This window comes from Megascapheus bottae, chromosome 1, assembly GCF_031878675.1.
Source record: "Megascapheus bottae isolate mThoBot1 chromosome 1, mThoBot2.hap1, whole genome shotgun sequence".
Taxonomy (NCBI): domain Eukaryota; kingdom Metazoa; phylum Chordata; class Mammalia; order Rodentia; family Geomyidae; genus Megascapheus; species Megascapheus bottae.
In genome coordinates this window covers 24,299,671-24,321,226 of record NC_143509.1, presented here as the reverse complement: position 1 = coordinate 24,321,226, position 21,556 = coordinate 24,299,671, and the positions used below count along the sequence as shown (strand labels likewise).

General features: G+C 40.0%; 1 long non-coding RNA gene and 1 pseudogene across 2 annotated transcripts in view; one reads left to right on the top strand and one right to left on the bottom strand.

The window, feature by feature from the left end:
• LOC150068535 (uncharacterized) overlaps window positions 1-21,493 on the bottom strand; it is a 154,309-nt gene extending 132,816 nt beyond the window's left edge. For both annotated transcript variants that reach the window (XR_016536642.1, XR_016536645.1), the window contains exons 1-2: window positions 21,249-21,493; window positions 20,752-20,832 (exon numbers count right to left, since the gene is read on the bottom strand). This is a non-coding gene — a long non-coding RNA (uncharacterized LOC150068535). The remainder of the gene's footprint in view (window positions 1-20,751; window positions 20,833-21,248) is intronic.
• Window positions 4,725-5,401, top strand: LOC150068536 (large ribosomal subunit protein uL6 pseudogene; annotated as a pseudogene).
• Window positions 21,494-21,556: the final 63 nt, after the last annotated feature.

Sequence of the window (21,556 nt, the reverse complement as noted above, 5' to 3'; positions counted from 1 at the left end):
TGGGGGATGTAGTATATACACACATTAAGACCAAGATCTTGACTTTAGATTGAATCTGGGATATAGTTGAATCTGGGATACAGCTGCTGCTTACTCAGCTTCCCAGTGCTACATTTTTCAGCATTTTGAAAATAGTAACTATAGAAGCTATTTTATGAGATTGTTAGGAAAATTAAGTTAATACTAGAGCAGTGTTAAGATCAGTGTCTGGCACACTACACTATATGTTAATATAAAACTGATAAGACAAGGGCTAGTGGCTCATACCTGTAATCTTCAGGAGGCTAAGATCTGAGGGTCATGGTTCAAAGACAGCCAAGGCAAGGAAAGTCTGTCAGACGCTAATCTTCAATTAACCACCAGAAAACTGAAAGTAAAACTGTGGCTCAAAGCAGTAGACCACTAGCTTTGAATGAAAGAGCTCAGGAACAGTGCCCAGACCCTGAGTTCAACCCCCCCCCCCCAAAGAAAAACAAAAACCTAATAAAGATACAAGAGGATAATACAGAGGGTAATGCCCAGGGGGTAAATTATTCACAATGAGGAAATTGAATTTTTGAGCAATGGTGACTCAGATTGACCTGAGCAAGGGAAGTCAAATCAACATGGTTTTTGTTGACTAAGGAACATCAATCAGCAAGTAAAGGGAGGTGAATAACTTAATTGCTGGAGCAGTTTCAAATCAGCTACTTTTTCTACAGATAGGTCAGTACTTATCAGGCAAGAATTGTGAACTTATGAATGGTGCCATATGGTTCTTTTGCATTTGTTGGTACTAATCTATCATGGCAGTTGTAACAATTTTGTTAGCATTAAACTCAACTACAAACAAATATTCTCTCATTTGTCCTTACTATTACACATGAGGAAACCAAGTTTGAAAGAAACACATGTAGTCCCTGGAAATTTTCCTTTGCAGTTTCCTAACTTGGCACACATTTGCCAGAAACCTAAATCACTGCTTTTCATACTTACGGACTCAGTGCTAGTGTTTCTTCCTGTAGAAAACAGATCCAACTCCCACTAGGTAGTGTCTCCTGTACATATGATGAGCAGCTTAATTGGACTGAGAAGCACATAGGAGATTAGTGAAATAGTTCTCTGAGTGAGTCACTCTCAGGGTTAACAAGTGGGAAATACTAGCCCCGAATATGGGCAGAGTCACAGGTGGTGGACCTGAAAAGAATTAAAATAACAAAACCTGCAGCTTACGCATAAGAGTACTCGCTTACTTGCTTGCCCACACACAAGCTCTCTCGCACGCATGTGCACGCGCCCGCCCTGTTTCTCTCTCTCATATTCTTTTTCTCTCATTCTTAGCCACCATAATGTAAGCTACTCAATTCATCTCCTCACTAAGATGAACTAAAACCTCTGAAACCCTAAGTTGTTCTGTCTCTTCCCGTAAGTTGTTCTGTCTGGTATTTTGTTGTGGTGACAAGAAACTAACATTGAAAAGCTGGTAGAGGAAAATTAGAACCATTGCTGTGATTAAAGATAACCGTGTGCTTCAAAGCCTTTGAACCCTGTATGAGGAATCTAGAGAGTTTGGAAGTGAGGAATTTATAGAAGCACTGGGATCCAGTAAGCAGAGTTTCATGGATAGATAACATCATTACCTATATAAACACTCACTACATGAGGTCCCCAGCTATATTCTCTACCATGCCATGTTATTCCTTCTTAAATCTCTTCCCGGGGCTCAGTATTTTACAAAAATTGTAATTTAGTAGGACAAGCATGGCGCCTGATTTTGTTCTCAAACATTTGGAGAGCTATAAATTCTATGATGTTAAAGGCCTCAAGTATAAATGAGTGACTAGACTAAGGACTCTAAGGTCATGTCATTGCTGATACACCATGATTCCAACAGTCAGGCTGAAGCCTGTCTGGTTTAAATAGATGTTGACTTTCACTGAAAAAACAAAAAAAATAGAAGAAATCAGGCACAGTGGCTCCTGCCTGTAATCCTAGCTACTCAGGGGGCTGACATTGAGGATCACAGTTTGAATCCAGCCCAGGCAGAAAAATTTATGAGACTCTTATCTCCAATTAACCACCAGGAGACTGAAAGTAGCACAGTAGCTCAAAATGATATAGAGCCCTAGCCTGGAATGAAAAAGCTCAGAGAACATGCCCAGGCCCCTCGTTCAAGCCATACTATCAACAACGAAAAAGAAAGAAAGAAAGAAATACTAGTTCCAAAAAGAAGATAAGTTATGTGTTTAAAAAAGGCAAAACTACCTAAAAGATTTAAAGAAAAGCTAGAAAAAACGCACAATAGTATACTGTACTACGTACTACATCAATTTCAGTTAATGTTTAAGTATTTCCAAATAATTATACTGGACTGACCCTAAAACTAATCTAGTTTGAGCAATAGTCTCTAAAAATAATCTGCAATTATATAACACAGGCTATGACTTGGTATACATAAAAATATCATGAAGGAGAAAATAAACATACCACAAGTCAACCCCCTCATGTTACCAAGTGGCTGTTATAGCAATAGCAGTGAGCTTCTACCAGGATCCATTACCAGCCTTGATGCACTGCTGACCTCTATGAATTATCTGTGTGACCCTTATCTTGCTATTCACTCAGTAATTGTTCTTTCCTGTCATCAAGGGCTTCATGAATTATAAATCAATTCAAACTGATCAACACACATCAACTCCCACTTAAAATCTGCTCCAACATACTTAGTTTCCATCATTCCAAAATACGTCAAAAATCTTTCACACTAGGAAATCTATGGTGACAATCTCATTCAACGGCAAACACTTATTTCATGTATGCCTTAGAAATGAGCTTTAAATATAGCATGGCTCCTTTTTTCTGCAATAAAGACACAATGAAAATAAGAATAAAGATATTTTGAAGGGTCCTTTGTGGAAGACTATTTTTGACTGCATCAAAATCCAAATTGTTGGGAGGGGCTATAGGGAGGTAAATGGGAGACAAAAACATGAAAAGAGATATCAATGTGTGAGAAGTAATGCACCTACTACCTGACGAATGTAATTGTAACCCCTCTATACATTATTCTGACAATAAAAATCCAAATTGTACTATATGATACAACTATACCAAAGCAGTATACTGTCCAGTTCTTTATTCTAAAGGCATGCTTAACCCAAGGACTTCAGGGATATACTTTGTGAGGTTCAATGTAATATAGTGGCCTTGTGGCCTCATGCATGTCTTTAACTTTTAGTCTGGCTTGTTGATAACAGCCCTACTATATAGTACAAAAGGCAAGTCTCAAGTGCTATCCATGTGCTTCACAAATGCGTTCCAGAGTCCACTTGATAAGCTCTAAAATTCACAAACATGGATTGTAGCCAGAGGACTCAGCAACTATTTTGACTTGTGAAAATTTACTTCACAGAGAATTTCTTTTTTGTAAGCCATGGGAGTTTAACTCTAGGCCTGGGCATTGTCCCTGAGCTCTTCAGCTCACGGCTACCACTCTACCCCTTGAGCCACAACACTTTCTGGTTTTTTGGTGGTTAATTGGAAATAAGAGTCTCACAGATTTTTTAGTGCCCAGGCTGGCTTTGAATGATGATCCTCAGATCTCAGCCTCCTGAGTAGTCAGAATTATTTTCCACAGGAAATAGATCACGTGAAGGCCAGGGAATCAAACCAGGGCTTTATCCATGCTAGGCCAGCACTCTACCAGTAGGCTACATTCCTGGCCTGAAACAGCAGTTCTTACCCCTGTCTGCATGTTAAAATCTCCCAGTTAAACATTAAAAGAAAAAATTACCCAGGCTTCAGTTTTCCCCACTCGACTTCAGGGATTCTGGTTTGATTGGATTGGAACAAAACTAGTCATGATAGGCAAGCACTCAACCACTAGACAACACTACTGGCCCTCTCATGGTGTTCTTAGTCCCCTCATGATGTTCTTAAGGGTTTTTTTTTAACCAGTCCTGGGGCTTGAACTCAGAACCTGAACACTGTCCTTGGGCTTTCTCAAGGCTAGTGGTCTGCCATTTGAGCCACAGCACCACTTCCAGCTATATACATGGTACCGAGGAATCGAACCCAGATCTTCATGCATGCTGGGTAAGCACTCTACCACTAGTCCAAACTTCTTAGTTTTTAACACTCCTCTATTTTATTGTTATGTTTTCCTAATCTCTGAAAACATGAAAATGTTTGTGATGTATTTTTTTTTTTGCCTGTCCTGGAGCTTGAACTCAGGACCTGTGCACTGTCCCTGAGCTTTTGCTCAAGGCTAGCACTCTACCACTTGAGCCACAGTACACTTCTGACTTTTTCTGTTTATATGCTACTGAGGAATGTAACCCTAGGCTTCATGAAGCCAGGCAAGCACTGTACCACTAAGCTGCATTGCCAGCCCCTACAATGGATATTAAGGGAAAAACATAATTAAAGTATATCTATGTAAGAAAATATCACAATAAAGTCTATTGTCATGTACAAGTAATATAAATAAAAACTGCAAAGTGGGCAGTAATCCTACCTACTCAGTATGCTAAGATCTGGTTCAAAGTGATCCAGGCCAGGAAAATTAACCACCCAAAACCACAACAACAACAACAAAAAAAAAAACGGAAGTGGAGCTGTGGCTCAAAGTAGTAAAGTGCCAGCCTTGGGCAAAGGAACTCAGGGACTCCATCCCTGAGTTCAAGCCCCATGATCCACCAAAAATCAACAAGAACCTACATGTTAAAAATTAAGGAAAACTCTTTGCCCCTTTCACTGCGAGAATGAATACCATTCTCAGCAACCAGACGATCAACATTCCAGAAAATATCGACATCATTCTGCAGGGACACACGATGATCGTGAAGGGCCCCCCCATGGAACCCTGTGCAGCGATTTCAACCACATCAACGTAGAACTCAGTCTCCTTGGAAAGAAAAAGAAGAGGCTCTGGGTTGACAACTGGTGGGGAAACAGAAAGGAACTGGCCACTGTCTGTACTATCTGTAGTCATGTACAGAACATGATCAAGGGTGTTACTCTGGGCTTCCGCTACAAGATGAGGTCTGTGTATGCTCACTTCCCCATCAACATCGTTATTCAGGAGAATGGGTCTCTAGTTGAAATCCGAAACTTCTTGGGTGAGAAATACATCCGAAGAGTTCGGATGAGGACAGGTATTGCTTGCTCAGTATCTCAAGCCCAGAAAGATGAATTAATCCTTGAAGGAAATGATATTGAACTTGTCTCAAATTCAGCTGCTTTGATTCAGCAAGCAAGCAACAATTAAAAATAAGGATATCAAAAAAAAATAAGGATATCAGAAAATTTTTGGATGGTATCTATGTTTCTGAAAAAGGAACAGTTCAACAGGCTGATGAATAATATGTAAGTTAACTCTTCAGGAATACCATCCAGGATTCTGATAACCAGTTTGTGACACTTCAGTGATGCAATAAAAGAATTCTATTGAAAAAAAAATTAAGGGAAAACAACTCCTATTTGCTTGGTGCCAGTGACTCATACCTAATCCTAGCAATTAAGGAGGCAGAGATCCAGAGAATCAAGGGGCAAAGGCAGCCTAGACAAAAAAGAAAAAGAAAAAAAAGAAAAAAATCCAAGGGACTCCACCAATTAACTACCAAAATGTTAGGCTGGAGGTGAAGCTCATATGGTGTACCATCAGCCTCAAGAACTTCAGGCATTGAGTTTAAGCCCCAGAACTTACAAATAAATAATAAAAACAGATCCTCCAGCTTGGCATGATGGTACACACCAGTACTTGGGAGACAGAAGTAAGGATCAGAAGTTTAGGGCCAGCCTTGATTCCATTTATGTTCTAAACCAGCCTAGGCTCACATATATAGGATTTCACAATTTTTATTACTACTTTAGTCATTTGTAGAATGGGAATAGAGTATTTTCAAAGTATTTCTGGACCTTAAAAATATACAGGAATTGTTCAAGAAACCCACCTAGTAGGCAGTAATACTAATATGGCACCCAGATACCTAAGCAGAGTTGACTCACCACTTCATTACATTCCTAGCACCTGCATGATTCCTATGGTTCTCTACTTCTGAACATGGCAATTCCCTCCTTTATCTTTGCCTTTTATGACCCCTGATATTACTCTTTGGCTTTTTCCTGTGTCCTGGTTCTATGATAGGCTCAAGAATTATTAGAGCTTGAAATTATTAGAGCCTGAAATTCCCTCCACACTACTGTATCTCCTGTCCACAACACAATTACAGGTAGAGATATAATTCTTAAAGGTAATTTTTATTGTTTTCTCAATAGAATTGCTCATAGTTAAAACAAAGGAAAAGGGTAACAACCAAAAAGAAAATTTTAACATTATATAACTATAACCCCCCTCTGTATATCACCTTTATACTAGCAATTAAAAATTAAAATTAAAGCAATCTCTCAATCTAATATCTGACAATACTTTTTATCTTTTCTTCATGCATATATATATTATTTATTAAGTTATATCAACATTATAATCTTTTCTATTTGATATTTATTTGGGACCTCTTTCCATGCGATTAAGTATTATCACCATCTCTAAGAATTCCATCGTAATGTATTGTACTGAACTGTATATCTGGAAGTATATCACACTGGGTATTGAACTCAGGGTTTGGTTGCTGTCCCTGAGCTTCTTTTGTTCAAAGCTAGCTAGTGCTTGAGCCACAGCTCCACTTCTGGCTTGTTGGTTAATCAGAGATAAAAGAAACACAAAACTACTCAAATCTTTATTGTCTTTGAGGAACTCAAAGAAAATTTTGACAGCTATTACCAATACTGTATATTCAGCTTTGCCGGAGGCTTGGCAGGGGTATCTAGTTTAGGTAAGAAAGGCATTAGAGGTTGACACCTTAACTGATATCTGAGAGATTACCTAGGAATTTACTGGATGACATAGGGAATTTCAGATAGTAGGAACAGTAAGCACAAAGACCTAAAAGCTAGACACAAAGCAGTTTAGGGATAATGAAACATAAAATTTTGGGAATAAAGGAAACTGCAATAAAAAGCTAGAAGAGCTGGCACGGTGGCTCATGCCTGTAATCCCAGCTACTCAGGAGGCTGAGATCTGAGGATCAAGGTTCAAAGCCAGCCTGGGCACAAAAAGGCCTGAGACTCTTATCTCCAATTAACCTCTAGAAAATGCAAAGTAGGGCTCAAGGGTAGGGCAGTAGCTTTGAGCTAAAGAACTCAGGAGATAGTGCACAGGCCCAGTTCAAGCACCATGACCCACAAAAAAAAAAAAAAAAAAAAAAAGCCAGAAATAGTACTGTTGCTCAACTAGTAGAGTGCTATCCTTGAACACAAAGAGGCTCAGAGACAGTGCCAGTCCCTGAGTTGAAGCCCCAATTCCAGCTAAAAGGGACAAAAAGGGACCCAATAGCCATTACTGGTGGCTAGTATGTGTAATCCTAGCTATTTAGGTGGCTGAGATCTAAGAATTACAGTTAAAAGCCAGCCTGGGCAGGAAAAGTCTATAAGACCATGATCTCCAATTAACTACTAAACAGCCAGAAGTAGAGCTGTGTATCAAGTGGTAGAACACTAGCCTTGAGCAAAAAGAAGCTCAGAGACAGTACCCAATTCCTGAGTTCATGTCCCAGGACTGGAACAAATACAGAAACAATAATTGGACAGAACAGCATGCACAAAGACCCGGGTTCGATTCCTTGGTACCACATACTTAGAAAAAGCCAGAAGTGGTGCTGAGGCTCAAGTGGTAGAGTTGTGGCCTTGAGAAAAATCCAAGGACAGTTCTCAGGCCCTGAGCTCAAGCCCAGGACTAGCAAAAAAAAAAAAAAAAAAAAAAAAAAAAAAATGGACGGAACAATAGCACATTTGGAGGGTTAATTCAAGGCAAGAAGACATATACAAGGGAAGCAGACGCCTATCAAACTTTACCACATTGCTGAGGAGTGGAAACTATTCAGATGGAAACTGGGAAGGGAGAGAAATGTGGGCCTCAGAGGCATCTGACTTAGAGAATGATGCACTAACCTTTAGGAGAAGCAAATAAGGTCCTGGCAATGGAAGAGTGAAGGGAAAAGCGGACAGATACAGAAAATGGTAGCTGCAATTGTTCAGGCTATACAGAATATTGTAATGTAAGACAGTAGAAAAGTTTTACCTGAATTACTATCCCTTGGTCAATACATTTACCTTTATTTGAAAAGCACTACCACCACCTGGTGGACAAAGTATAGCTAAACACCAATAATATCAAATTCCACTGGTACTTTCAAAACAAAATAAATGAAACATATGTGAAAAGGTAAAAGAACACAATAAATATTTCTATGCCATTATGTACACTTATAAAGTAATGTTTTGCCACATTTGCCTTTTTCTGTATGTGTAATAGAAATTATTTTAAGGTATACAACAGACATGAATATGCACTAACTCCTAAGGATGTTCTCTGCCTAAGCACAAGACTATCATTGTCTCTTAAAATATTAATCACATTTTGAGGCCATCAGCTACATGCTACATATATTTTCCTGCTTATATTTCACAGTATGCATAAAAAGCTTCAGAATTTTAATACCCATGTGATTGCTGGTCACTGATTTTTCAGCTTGTCATACAGCCTATTTTACTAAGGATATCAAGAGCACACTGCAAAAATCTATTTGAATTAGGAATTCAAATTACCCCTATTTGTAGATGACATGATCATATATCTAGAGGACAGAGACTCCATCCCCAAGCTCTGAGAACTGATACTTTTGTCAAAGTAACAAGATAGAGACTCAGCCGACAAAAATCAGTACTTTTTCTATATCCCAAAAATAAGCAAACAGAAAGGAAAATTAGGAAAACAACTCCATTTTCAATAGTTTCAAAAAATGAAATACCTACAAGTAAACCTAAACAAAGGAGATGATGGACCTCTACAATAAGAATTGTAAAACTAAGGTTTAGGAGCGCGGCCTAGTGGTAGAGTGCTTACCTACCATGCACGAAGACCCGGTTTGATTCCAAAGACCCGGGTTTGATTCCTCAATACTACATCATGGAAAATGCTGAAGTGGTCCTGTGGCTCAAAGTGGTAGATCTCTGCCTTGAGAAAGCCCAAAAGCAGCGTTCAGGCCCTTAGTTCAAGCCCCAGGACTGGCAAAAAAAAAAAACTGTAAACCTTTAAAGAAAAAAAATTGAAGATACTAGGAGTTAGAAAAACCTCTTCTGTTTATAGATTATCTTGGCAGAATATTGTGGAAATGGCCATACTACCAAAGGTTAGCTACAAATTCGGTGCAGTACCTGTCAAAAATCCCCATGCCTTTCCTCACAGAGATAAGGCTCTGCCTCACCCAAAGGGATGCTGTGAGCCAGGATCCTCAGACAAAGCTCTAACCCTTCTCCTGTTCAAACTGTGGCTCAATGTAGTTGCAGAGGGCAGCACTGTAGGCAAGCCAGGTGTTCAGCCTTTCCCACCATTCCACACAAGGGCCTGGGTGCACCAGCGCCAGAGAAAGGTTTGGAGTCATCTTCCTACGGACTGTTTCTGCTCCCCCTCATGGCTTCAGATGATTGTGGGCTGCAGTCTTGGGTTCACTGCCCTGTATTTCCAGCAGCCCATGGCTGAAGAAAACCACTGTGCCCTCCATGGTAAAGGCAGCACTTTTTAAAAACTACTGTACTATTTACACATGTACACAATTAGAATCCTTGATTAAAAAAAAAAAAAACAACAACACAGTAACCAGAAGAAGTACACTGCCAGAAGATTCCATAACCTGGGCTGGGAACATAGATTAATGGTATTCACCTAGTACACATGCACAAAGCCCTGGGTTTGATTCCTCAGAACCATATATGTAGGAAAAGCCAGAAGTAGGGCTATTGGGCTCAAGTGGCAGAGTGCTAGCCTTGAGCACAAAGTGTCCAAGGACAGTGGCTAAGCCTGAGTTCAAACCCCAGGAAGGGGAAAAAAATAAAGATTCCATAAAACTATGGAGCAATTTCCTACAAAGTAGGAAGTATATTAATAGTTTTAAACACCTGAATCTTTTGAAAGAACCACAGAGGAATAAGAAACAGAACAAATATCAAAAGAATAAATTCAAATCTCATCAATTATGTTCTAAAATTTTCAAAGGACCTATGTTAGAATTTAAAAAAAAAAAAAAGGATAAAAACAGGGCCGGGAGTTTGGCCTAGTGGTAGAGTGCTTGCCTAGCATATACGAAGACCCAGGTTTGATTCCTCGATACCACATACACAGAAAAAATAGCCAGAAATGGTGCTGAAGTTCAAGTGGTAGAGTTCTAGCCTTGAGAAAGTCCAAAGACAATGCTCAGGCCCTGAGCTCAAGCCCAGGACTGGCAAAAAAAAAAAAAAAGGATAAAAACAACAGCAAAAAATCCAAGTTATTGTCAGAAGCTGTATTCCTTAGCTACGCAGGAGGCTGAGATCTGATGATGGTAGTTCAAAGCCAGCCCAGGCACAAAAGGACCTGAGACTCTTATCTCCAATTAATCACTAGAAAACTCGAAGTGGCGCTTGGCTCAAAGAGGTAGGATGGTAGCCTTGAGCTGAAAAGCTCAGAGACAGTGCCAAGGCCCAGAGTTCAAGCCCCATAACTGACAAAAAAAAAAAAAAAAAGAATAAGGGAAGGCCTGGGAGTTTGGCCTAGTGGTAGAGTGCTTGAAGAAAGCCCAAGAACAATGCTTAGGCCCTGCGTTCAAGCCCAACACTGGCGGAAAAAAAAACAAACAAAAAAAAGGAAAATTACAGACAACTGTTAATAAGCATAGTGAAGTTTACTGGAAAATGAGATGTAGTTAACCAAGTACTTGAAAGATAAATTACAAAAGCTCACTCAAGAAGAAAGTATACTTAGAATAGTACTATTACCTATTAAGTTGGTATTAGCTCAAAATCTTTCCCAAGAGAAAATTTAAGATTCAAACAACTGTAATGGTGAATTCTACAAATTATCAATGATACCACAGCAATTCTACACAAACCCAAAATATATTTCCAAACACAGGATATGAAGCTGACACTAAAACTAGTTTCAAGAAAATTATATGCCAGTATCTCTTGTGAACAAACAGCTGCAAAAACTATAAAAAAAAACTTATCAAACTGAATCTACTATTTTTAAAAGAAACACATGCTCCATAAATGTCTGATACAATTCATCTCCAATTATCTCAAGTAACTTGCTAATTTCGCATAAGTTTCATTAATTGACTAAGTGAGGCTTATCCACTGAAATGTAGGGTTTGTGAAACATTTGGAAATTCAGGCTAGGAGTATGGCCTAGTGGTAAGAGTGCTTGCCTGGCATGCATGAAAATCCGGGTTCGATCTGTTGGTACCACACACGTAGAAAAAGCCGGAAGTAGAGCTGTGGCTCAAGTGGTAGAGCTAGCCCAAGGATAGTGCTCAGGCCCTAAGTTCAAGCCCCAGGAATGGCAAAAATAAAGAAAGGAACAAAATTAGTTCCAATTAATACCCAGAAAACCAGAAGTGGCACTGGCTCAAGTGGTAGAGCGCTAGCCTTGAGCTGAAGAGTTGAGAGACAGCACCCAGGCCCTAAGTTCAAGGACACAGGGACACACACACAAACCAGTAAGTGGATCACAGAACAATACTACAAAATTTATATCACATCTCTGTGACTTTTATTAGGCAAAGATTTCTAGTCATAACAAAACTTATGGGCTAGGAGTTTGGCCTAGCAGTAGAGTGCTTGCCTAGCATGAAGACCCAGTTCAATTCCTCATTACCCATACATAGAAAAAATGCTGGAAGTGGTGCTGAGGCTCAAGTGGTACAGCATTAGCCTTGAGAAAACCCAAGGACAGTGTTCAGTGTCCTAGAGCTCAAGCCCCGGAATGGCAAAAAAAAAAAAAAAAAAACTTATAACAAACCCAACTACAAAATAAAAATTGGAACCAAGTGCTCATGGCTCATGCCTGTAATCTTAGCCAGTCAGGAGACTGAGATGTGGAAGATTGAGGTTCAAAAGCAATCTAAGCAGAAAAGGTCTTTGAAACTAAACAACAAAAAGATGAGCTGGACATATGGCTCAAGTAATAGAGCACCAGCTGTGATCAAGCTAATCAAGTATGATGTCTTGAGTTCAAACACTGATACCAGCACACACACACAAAAAAAAATTCAACTTGTAGTGTGACTGTGGCTCAGGACTAGAACACTAGCTTAATAGGTGCAAGACCCTAACATTTATCTGTAGTATAGTAAAGAAGCAAAAATTTTGTTCTTCAAAAGGCTGGGAGCAATGGCTCATGCCTGTAATCCTAGCGACTCAGGAGGCTGAGATCTAAGGATCATGGTTCAAAGCCAGTCCAGGCTTTAAAGATGGTGAGACTCTTATCTCCAGTAAACTACTAGAATACTGACGTGTGGTGTGGCTTAAGGAGTAGAGCAGTAGTCTTGAGCTGAGGAGCTCAAAGACAACACTCAGGCCCTGGGATAGGGTGGTAGCCTTGAGATGAAGAGCTCAGGGACAGTGTCCAGGCTCAGAGTCAAGCCTCACAATGGACAAAAAAATAAAAATGTTCTTCAAAAGATACAGGATATAGACTAGGTGAAACTTTTTGCTCACATTCAGAAATACAAAGAGCACTGAGTGCAGTGGCTCACGCCTATAATCACAGAAGTTGTAGTGTGGCTCAAGGGATAGGGCAGTAGCCTTGAGCTGAAGAGCTCAGGGACAATGTTCAGGCCTAGAGTTCAAGTTCCATAGCCGACAAAAAAAATTCTCTGAGAGGTAAATTTTCACAAGTCAAACTAACTAGCTACTTAGTTGCTGAGTCCTCTAACTCAAGTCCCACAACCAACAACAACCAAAAAGAAAATAAAAAGAGCACTTGAAATTCAGCAATAAGAAAACAGCTAAAGCTGGGGTCTGGTGGCTCATACATGCAACCTTAGATAATTAGGAGGCTGCGATCTAAGGACCACAATTCATAGCAGGCTTAGGCAGGAAAATTGTGAGACTCATCTTCAATTAACCACCAAAAACAAAAGCCAGAAGTGAAGCTGTTGCTCAAGTGGTAGAGGGCTAGCCTTGAGCACAAAAGCTCAGGAATAGCACCTAGGTCTTGAGTTTAAGTCCCAAGACCACATGAAACACAGAAGGGAAAGAAAAAGGAGAGAAGAAAGGAAGAGAGACAAGAGAAGAATAGAAATGTAGAGAAGAGGGGCCGGGAGTTTGGCCTAGTGGTAGAGTGATTGCCTAGCATGCATGAAGACCAGGGTTCGATTCCTTGATACCACATACATAGAAAAGAAAAACAAGGCCGCGAGTTTGGCCTAGTGGTAGAGTGCTTGCCTAGCATGCACAAAGACCCTGGTTCAATTCCTTGGTACCACATACTTGGAAAAAGCCAGAAGTGGTGCTGTGGCTCAAGTGGTAGAGTTCTAGCCTTGAGAAAAATCCAAGGACAGTGCTCAGGCCCTGAGATTAAGCCCATGACAGGCAAAAAAAAAAAAAAAAAAAAAAAATGTAGACAAGAGCCAAGCACTGGTTGCTCACACCTATAATCCAGGATCACAGTTTAAAGGCAGCCTGGGCACAAGTCTGTGAGACTCTTATTTTCAATTAATTATGAGAAAACCAAAGTGGCTGGTATTGTAGCTCAAGTGGTAGAAAGCTAGCCATGAGCTAAAGAACTCGGGGACAATGCCCAGACTCAGATTTCAAGCTACACTATCCACCAAAAATAAAATGTAGACAAGAGATCTATACCAGTATGAAAAGATACTCAAAACTGTTTATTATTAGGGGAATAAACACTCAAATTACTGTGATGTATCACTAAATATATCTTAAATTTGCTATAGTTCTAAGTGTTGATGAGAAGCAGGACCAATCCTCATTCACAGCTGGCAGGCATGTGTAACTACAGCCCCTTTGGGAAACATTTTGGTAATACTTTCACAACCCATGACCCAAAAATCTATTCCGAAGTATTTTCTTAATAGAAATGAAAACTTGTGTTCATACAAAATCCTAATCACAGATGTTTACAGCTGCTTTGTTATCACTAGCAATGTAAGACATCCTTCAACAGGTGAACATGAAAACAATTAGGAATTGATTTAAGCAGCTATATAGTTTAACCTTCAGTATACTTTGCTAAATGAAAAAAGGCAGTGGTCCTAAACAACAACATATTCTATGACTCCATTAAAAGGGCATTCTGAAAAAGATACACTCCAGGGAAGCAACAAGTAGTGGCTAGAAGATTGATGAGGGAGAATACCTGAACACAAAGGGAATTTTAAGTTAACTAGGATAGTGGGTGTTGTATACATGATTATCAGTTTCTCAAACCCCACAGAATTATGTTAATTTAATTGTAAAACAACACTTAAGAGCTAACTAGCATTTTGTCTGTGTCAGTACTAGGGCTGACACTCAGGGCCTGGATGCTGTTTTTTCACTCAAAGCTGACGCTTTACTACTTGAGCCACAACTCCACTTTTGGAGTTTTTTCACTCAAAGCTGACGCTTTACTACTTGAGCCACAACTCCACTTGTCTTCTAGCAGAGACAAGAGCTCAAAACCTAGGTACATAGAGTCATACAGGATAAGACTAAACCAAAGGATCTCTAGGATATAGAAAAAAGAACTTTATCTTGCAATTGTTGTTCTTAATGTACTATGTTATTTCTCATCTCTTTTTTTGCCCTTTGGTTAACCTCATATTGTTACCATATCTGACTTTGTTACCTGATTAATATTGTATAAACACATATTTGTTTATTTGAAATAGGGAAGGGGAGGAAACAAGACGATTAGGAGGGGGTGGGGGAGGGAAATGGGGACAAAAACATGAGAAGGGGTATCAATGGGTGAAAAGTAATGCACCTACTACCTGGCAAACGTTACTGTAATAGAACCCTACTTGGTAAACGTGTTTCTCACAGTAATTCACACTGGCAATTCTGAAAATACATATATTCTAAACAATTTTAAGTAGAAATGCTGTGTCTCAATGTCAGAGGGCAGAATGAACTTTGTTTTACTGAACTGGCTATGAAATCGAAGCAGGAAGTCATGTTGCTTTTAATGTAGATTAAATGATGGAAATAGATGTGTGTGCAATAAAGAACAAACTGAGTTGCTCAAATATTGCACATTCCCAAAGGGTCTGTTTTCATGACCAGGCCTGATTTGCTCCTAAAAACTAAGCTCTTGGAGTGTTCTGGTAAGAGTATTTTCTATACTTGGAACCTCTAAGTCTTATACTTTACATAATTGTACAAACAACGTGACTTATGCCAAGCACTCTCCTTCTGGGGATATGGAGATTCAGAAGTCACATCACCTACATATGTAATTCCTAGTAAAATGTTTGGACTCCCAGGCTCCAAGGTGCTTCTTTGAGCACCTTGCACATGCAAACCTGTAGTCACAGGTTATTGCTAGACTAATTGCGTGCATCCAGTGGAACTCTGCTGAGACAAGACTCTTTGAATTTTGCCCTGAAATTCCTCCTGACTTAATCTTTTTTTTATTTAAAGAATTTATTAACATCGATTTTTACATCATACTTGTTTAACAAACAAGTATTCAAGAAGGGAATCTCTGGCCTGGAGTTTAGCCTAGTGGTAGAGTGCTTGCCTAGCATGCACAAGGACCAGGGTTCAATTCCTTGGCACCACATACACAGGAAAAAAGCCAGAAGTGGTGCTGTGGCTCAAGTGGTAGAGCTCCAGCCTTGAGAAAGTCCAAGGACAGTGCTCAGGCCCTCAGTTCATGGCCCAGGACTGGCAAAAAAAAAAAAAAAGCAGGGTAGGGGGGGAAATCTCTATGTACCATCTCTGGCACTTAAATTTTAGAACATAAAATTAGGCTGAGGGTTTGTATGTCATAGATACATATTAATTTATAAAACATTATGCCTACAGAGTCATAATTTTTTATGTCTATGTAGTTGTGTTTATATTTCCAATACTATGTCCATAACATTGGGTACGCAAATATTGAATCATCGCTCTTGTACTGTTTGGATCTAATAACCACATATTAAGAATACCATGTGTCTTTTGTTCCTTTGGTCTTGACTTGTCTCACTCAACATGATTCATTCTAGATTCATCCACTTCCCTGCAAATGCCATTGTTTTATCTTGTCTATTAGCTGTATAGAATTCCATTGTGTGTGTGTGTGTGTGTGTACCACATTTTTTGTATCCATTCATCTGCAGTAGGGCATCTGGATTGTTTCCAACACTTGGCTATTGTGAATAGTGCAGAGGTGAACATAGCTGAGCAGGTGTCCTTATTATATCCTGGCTTATGATGTTCAGGATAGATGCTGAGTTAATCTTAATGTGCCTTTTCTCTTTACTGGTTTTACTTTCTAATGTTTGCAGTAATAAAGCATACCCATGGAGAGTTCTGAGTTTTGTGCACTTTTCTAGAAAAACAATGACATCTGAGGGTCATCTTGGGAACCCCAACATAGTCACAGTCCTTACACACTGGTTAATAGGTAGACTTCTATTCCTTAACACTGCCTGAAGAGAACTTAAGCACAGTGAGAGAATGACCAGTAGTAATGTAACTAGTAGTCAATTATTATTGAATTTGTGGAAGAACTACTTGCTTCTAAAATTAAGTGGGCAAGACTCAACTAACTAAATTTTGCAGTTTTGAAATGTAACACTAAAACTTGAGTGAATTTCTTTCTCCTTCTTCACAATTTCACGGATGGAAGATTTGTTCTTACCATAGATTGCAGTAAACTCAGCACACTTTTCTTTATGTAGTCAAGTACACTCAGCTTTACATTTAAAGGAAGCACTTTACAGCTTCTTTTGATGTACCTAATTTGCCAGCATCATTATTTCTGCGCCACCAGACCCAAGGAAATAAAAGATTACCATAACAGTTGATCTGCTAACAAAGATGGCTACTGACTAAAAGATGTATAGTGTGAATAGCAAACAGATACCCTGGACAAAGAAATGATTCATGTCCTGATGGGACAGAACAGGATGGCATGGTATTTTATCACACTATTCAGAACAGCATATAATTTAGAACTTATGAATTATTTATTTCTGTGGTTTTCCATTTAGCATTTTCAACCCTAGTAGACTGCAGGTAATAAAGTACAGAAAAATAAAACTATGGGGTTGGGGAAGAACAGCTTAATAAAAATATGGAAATTGTATAAATACAAAAATTACAGAGCAAAAAAAATACAATAAAATTCAACCAGACTTAATTTGCTGATATTGGTATATGCATGCCAATGTATTCAACTATAGTTTGGCTCTTCAGTGCTCCGCAAAGGCCCAAGTGTTAAGGTTTGCATTCCAGAGTGGCACCACAGGGAGGTAACCACCCCAAAAAGATAGAGGTTAGTGAAGGTTTTTTTTGTTTTTTTTTGGGGGGGGGGGGTTGCCAGTCCTGGGCTTGAGCTCAGGGTCTGTGCCCTGTCCTTGGACTTTCTCAAGGCTAGAGCTCTACCACTTGAGCCTCAGCTCCACTTCCAGCTTTTTTTTTTCCCATATATATGGTACCAAGGAATCGAACCCGGGTCTTCATGCATGCTAAACAAGCACTTTAACCACTAGGCCAAACTCCCAGCCCTAGTGGAGGTCTTTAGACATTGAGGGGGTGCACCCTTGGAGAGGATTATGAGGTCTTGGTCCCTTTCCTTTCTCTCATTTCCAGGCTGCAAGGTGAATGGTTTTGCTGCACTGCCCACTACTCACCGGATGTGCAGCCTCAGCATAGGTTTGACAAGAATAAGGTTAACTGATGATGGACTGAAACCTCCAAAACTGTAATCCAAAATAAACCTCTCTTTAGAAGATGACTGCCTACAGTATATATTACTGTGGTTTGTGTAGCTATGTTAGACAGTTTGCTAGTTGAGTTAATGCCACTTAAAATCCAATGATACTCCATTTTACAAGAAACATCTTTACAGGACTAAATGGAAATTCATTCACATAGAGAGATAGAAAAAGGCTGTTACAATAAGGTACCTTGTTAAGGAGTGCAAAGGAAACTAGAACTGGAATTTCAACTTCCAGGATATTAACTCTTGGCATCTCACTACAGATAAATAGGTTGTTCATTTTAACAGCAATGAGAGAGACTAAACAATGGCTCTGCCTACAGAAACTCTTAAATTTCAGACTTCCCTTCAAACCTAGAGTTCCTTATTTTACCCATGCCTCCTAGTCATATTGGCAGGTGTTGAAATGCAATATTCTTGCCAAGGGAGTTGGCTCACACCTGTAATCCTAGCTACTCAGGAGGCTGCGATCTGAGGATCAAGGTTCGAAGCCAGCCCGGCACAAAAGGACCTGAGACTCTTATCTCCAATTAGCCTCTAGAAAACCGGAAAGGTAGGGCAGTAGCCTTGAGCGGAAGAGCTCAGGGACAGCACCCCAGCTGAGTTCAAGCCCCAAGACCTACCAAAAAAAAAAAAAAAATGTTCTCGCTTGTTCTCTTCCTCTGGATACTCTTTAAACATAGTAAAACAGTCTTGGGTTCTCTTCTTACTTTGTCTACATTCCTCACAAGATTTTAGCTACTACATACTAATAACTCACAAACATACTTCTATTTAAGATAGATGTCTCTTCCACAGAAACTACATACATAGAAAAGCCAGAACTGATACTGCAGCTCAAGTGGCTAGCAATGAGTGTTAGCACTGAAAAAGCTAAAGGACAGTACCCAGGCCCTGAGTTCAAGCCCAAGGACTGGCAAAACGGTAATTTCATAAGGGTACTACAATTAAAAAGTCAATCTTCATTATTTTTAGATTCTACATTTGGATATTTAAATACAGTAAAATTGACTTAACTCCAAGACAATATTTCTAGCTAAGATCAAACACAGAAGCATCAACTGTCAAACTATAGCCACGTTTTCAGTTTATTTACTACCATAATTGTTAGGGTTGTTTTATTTTTATGCTTAAACACCCCTAAAATATCATGTTAAAGAGCTTATACACAGGGCGCGGTGGCTCATGCCTATAATCCTAGCTACTCAGGAGACAGATCTGAGGATCGAGGTTCAAAGCCATCCCGGGCACTAAAGTCTGTGAGACTCTTATCTCCAATTAACCATCAGAAAAACGGAAGTGGTGCGTGGTTCAAGGGCTAAAGGTGGTAGCCTTGAACTGAAAGGCTCAAGGACAACGCCCAGACCCTGAGTTCAAGCCCCATGAGCAACCAAAACAAAACAAAAGAGCTGTATAGTATTTGTAAGTAGGTGCAGATAAGCCATCTTCAGACATAAAACACAGCAGTTAGCTATGAATTTGATGTTAATGAATCAGCAATATATATTAAGATGTCTTCAACCAGAAACCATACCAAAATCTCCCATTGATCAATGACGATGTTGTGATCAGACCTTGACCAATCAATGACAGAACTGTCATCACAGGTGTTTCCCCTAACAGCGATCATTCACTCATTAATTCAGAATTCCTATGACTTTGGGAGACCCAAACACTTGATTCCAAATTGAAACCTTATGCAATACATGGTAGCCAGAGCAGAGATTTTAAAGCCTAACTCCTTACATTTCCAAGCCTATAACTTAGTAGCTTCATAACTGTATGCAAACTAACTTTTCTCTACCTATTTCCATTACTCAAGATGCTGATAAAATAGCTGTTGATGGTTGTCAAATGTGAAATGGAAGTAACAGGCAGAAGAAACTAGTGAAAATATACTATATTTTAATTTTAGTGGTAATTTTGTAACTCCTTATGGTTTTTCAAAACTCAGACTTGAAAGTAAATTTTAGTATAAATTATAATTTAAACCTGAGTGTAAAAAAGTAGCAGTCAAGATAAAACAATGCAAATGAGGTAAGCTAAGCTCAAAGAGACCAATGGTGCATGTTTTCTCTCATACACAGAAACTGTATCTAAAATACACCAGGACATAGTAAATTACACAGGATTCTAAGAATTTATACACTGCAAGAACACAAAGGCATGAACACAAAGGATACATTGCCTCTATGCCTCTGATCATGTAAAATAACATTTATCAAAAATCAATTCCTGGGCCGGGAGTTTGGCCTAGGGGTAGAGTGCTTGCCTAGCATGCACAAAGACCCAGGTTCGATTCCTTGGTACCACATACATAGAAAAAAGCCAGAACTGGTGCTGAGGCTCAAGTGGTAAAGCTCTCGCCTTGATAAAGTCCAAGGACAGTGCTCAGGCCCTGAGTTCAAGCCCAAAACTGGCAAAAAAAAAAAATCAATTCCAAGAAATGGAGTAAAAAGATTAAACAAGGGGCTGGGAGTTTGGCCTAGTGGTAGAGGGCTTGCCTAGCCTGCAAGAAGACCTTGGTTCGATTCCTCAGTACCACATACATAGCAAAAAGCCAGAAGTGGTGCTGTGGCTGAAGTGGTAGAGCCCTAGCCTTGAGAAAATCCAGGGACAGTGCTCAGGCCCTGAGCCCAAGCCCAGGACCGGTAAAAAAAAAAAAAAAAAAAAAAAGATTAAACAAGGCAAATGAAACATTTAGCACACAAGCAGCCCATGTAATAACTTTTAAAATATTAACAAGCATTCTAAGGAATAACACTGGAAAAGTTTAGGCAGTGTAAGGAAAAGCTGAGTGACCTCCTGAACCTAAATTCTAATCTAGCCCTTTACAGATTAACAAGAAGCTAGGATTCGTTCATTAAGGTCAGCTGTTTGCTATGTTGGCTCAACAATGCATGTGAGATACAGTCCATCTATGGTCCTACAGAAGCGTAGAAAACGGGGTTACTTACGGGACAGTAAGACCAAATCTCAGGATCACATCAATGGCTATGTACAGTCATTTCCAAGGTCACCTTCCCAATGCAGGAGTACTGTGAAAAGAGGGAGCACATCTTTTAGGAAACCAGTCTTTGATGTCCAAGTCTATGCACTCTAGATTGATTCTGAAGACAAGGCAACGGGTCTAATATGGCATAATATGGTATGAACACCCCAAAACTATAGGAGATACCAGTGTTAAATGAAGGGCTGAGTAGAACATCTTAAGGTAGGAGTGGGTTAGCTGAGAATACATGACCAGCTCCTATGCTCTTAGGAGGACTCACTGACTCGGGGGAGGGGCTGACCCTGGGGGAGCAACTCCAACTGCAGCCCCGACTCTGCCAGGGGGAGGGGGCACTGCCGACTTGGGGGGGCACCTGGTGGCAGTTTGCTGCCAAAGCCACGTCCTGAGGTGTGGAGTCCTGCAGAGCCACAAAGCAGAGCCTCACGCGCTGAGGTACTTCACCTGTGCCTGTCTTTTGAGAACAAGCTTGGGTTCCGACCCACAGACGACGGCCGGCCATGCCAGAAGCTCGAGCCTCAAGCTCCCCCCACAGCCACACTCCTCGGCCAAGTCCGAAGACCGTCACAGGACAGCTAGCACGCACTAGAGAGCCGAAGCCACCCCGCGAGCGGGTTGGTTCCAGGGAACATGGAATGTCCTAGGACAAAAGTTGGAGCGAACAGCCCGCCTCGCAAGCGACCGTCCCCTCAAGCAACTCAGCTTCACAAAGCGCGCTCCACGCCGGAAGTGCACGAATCCGCAGCACGTGG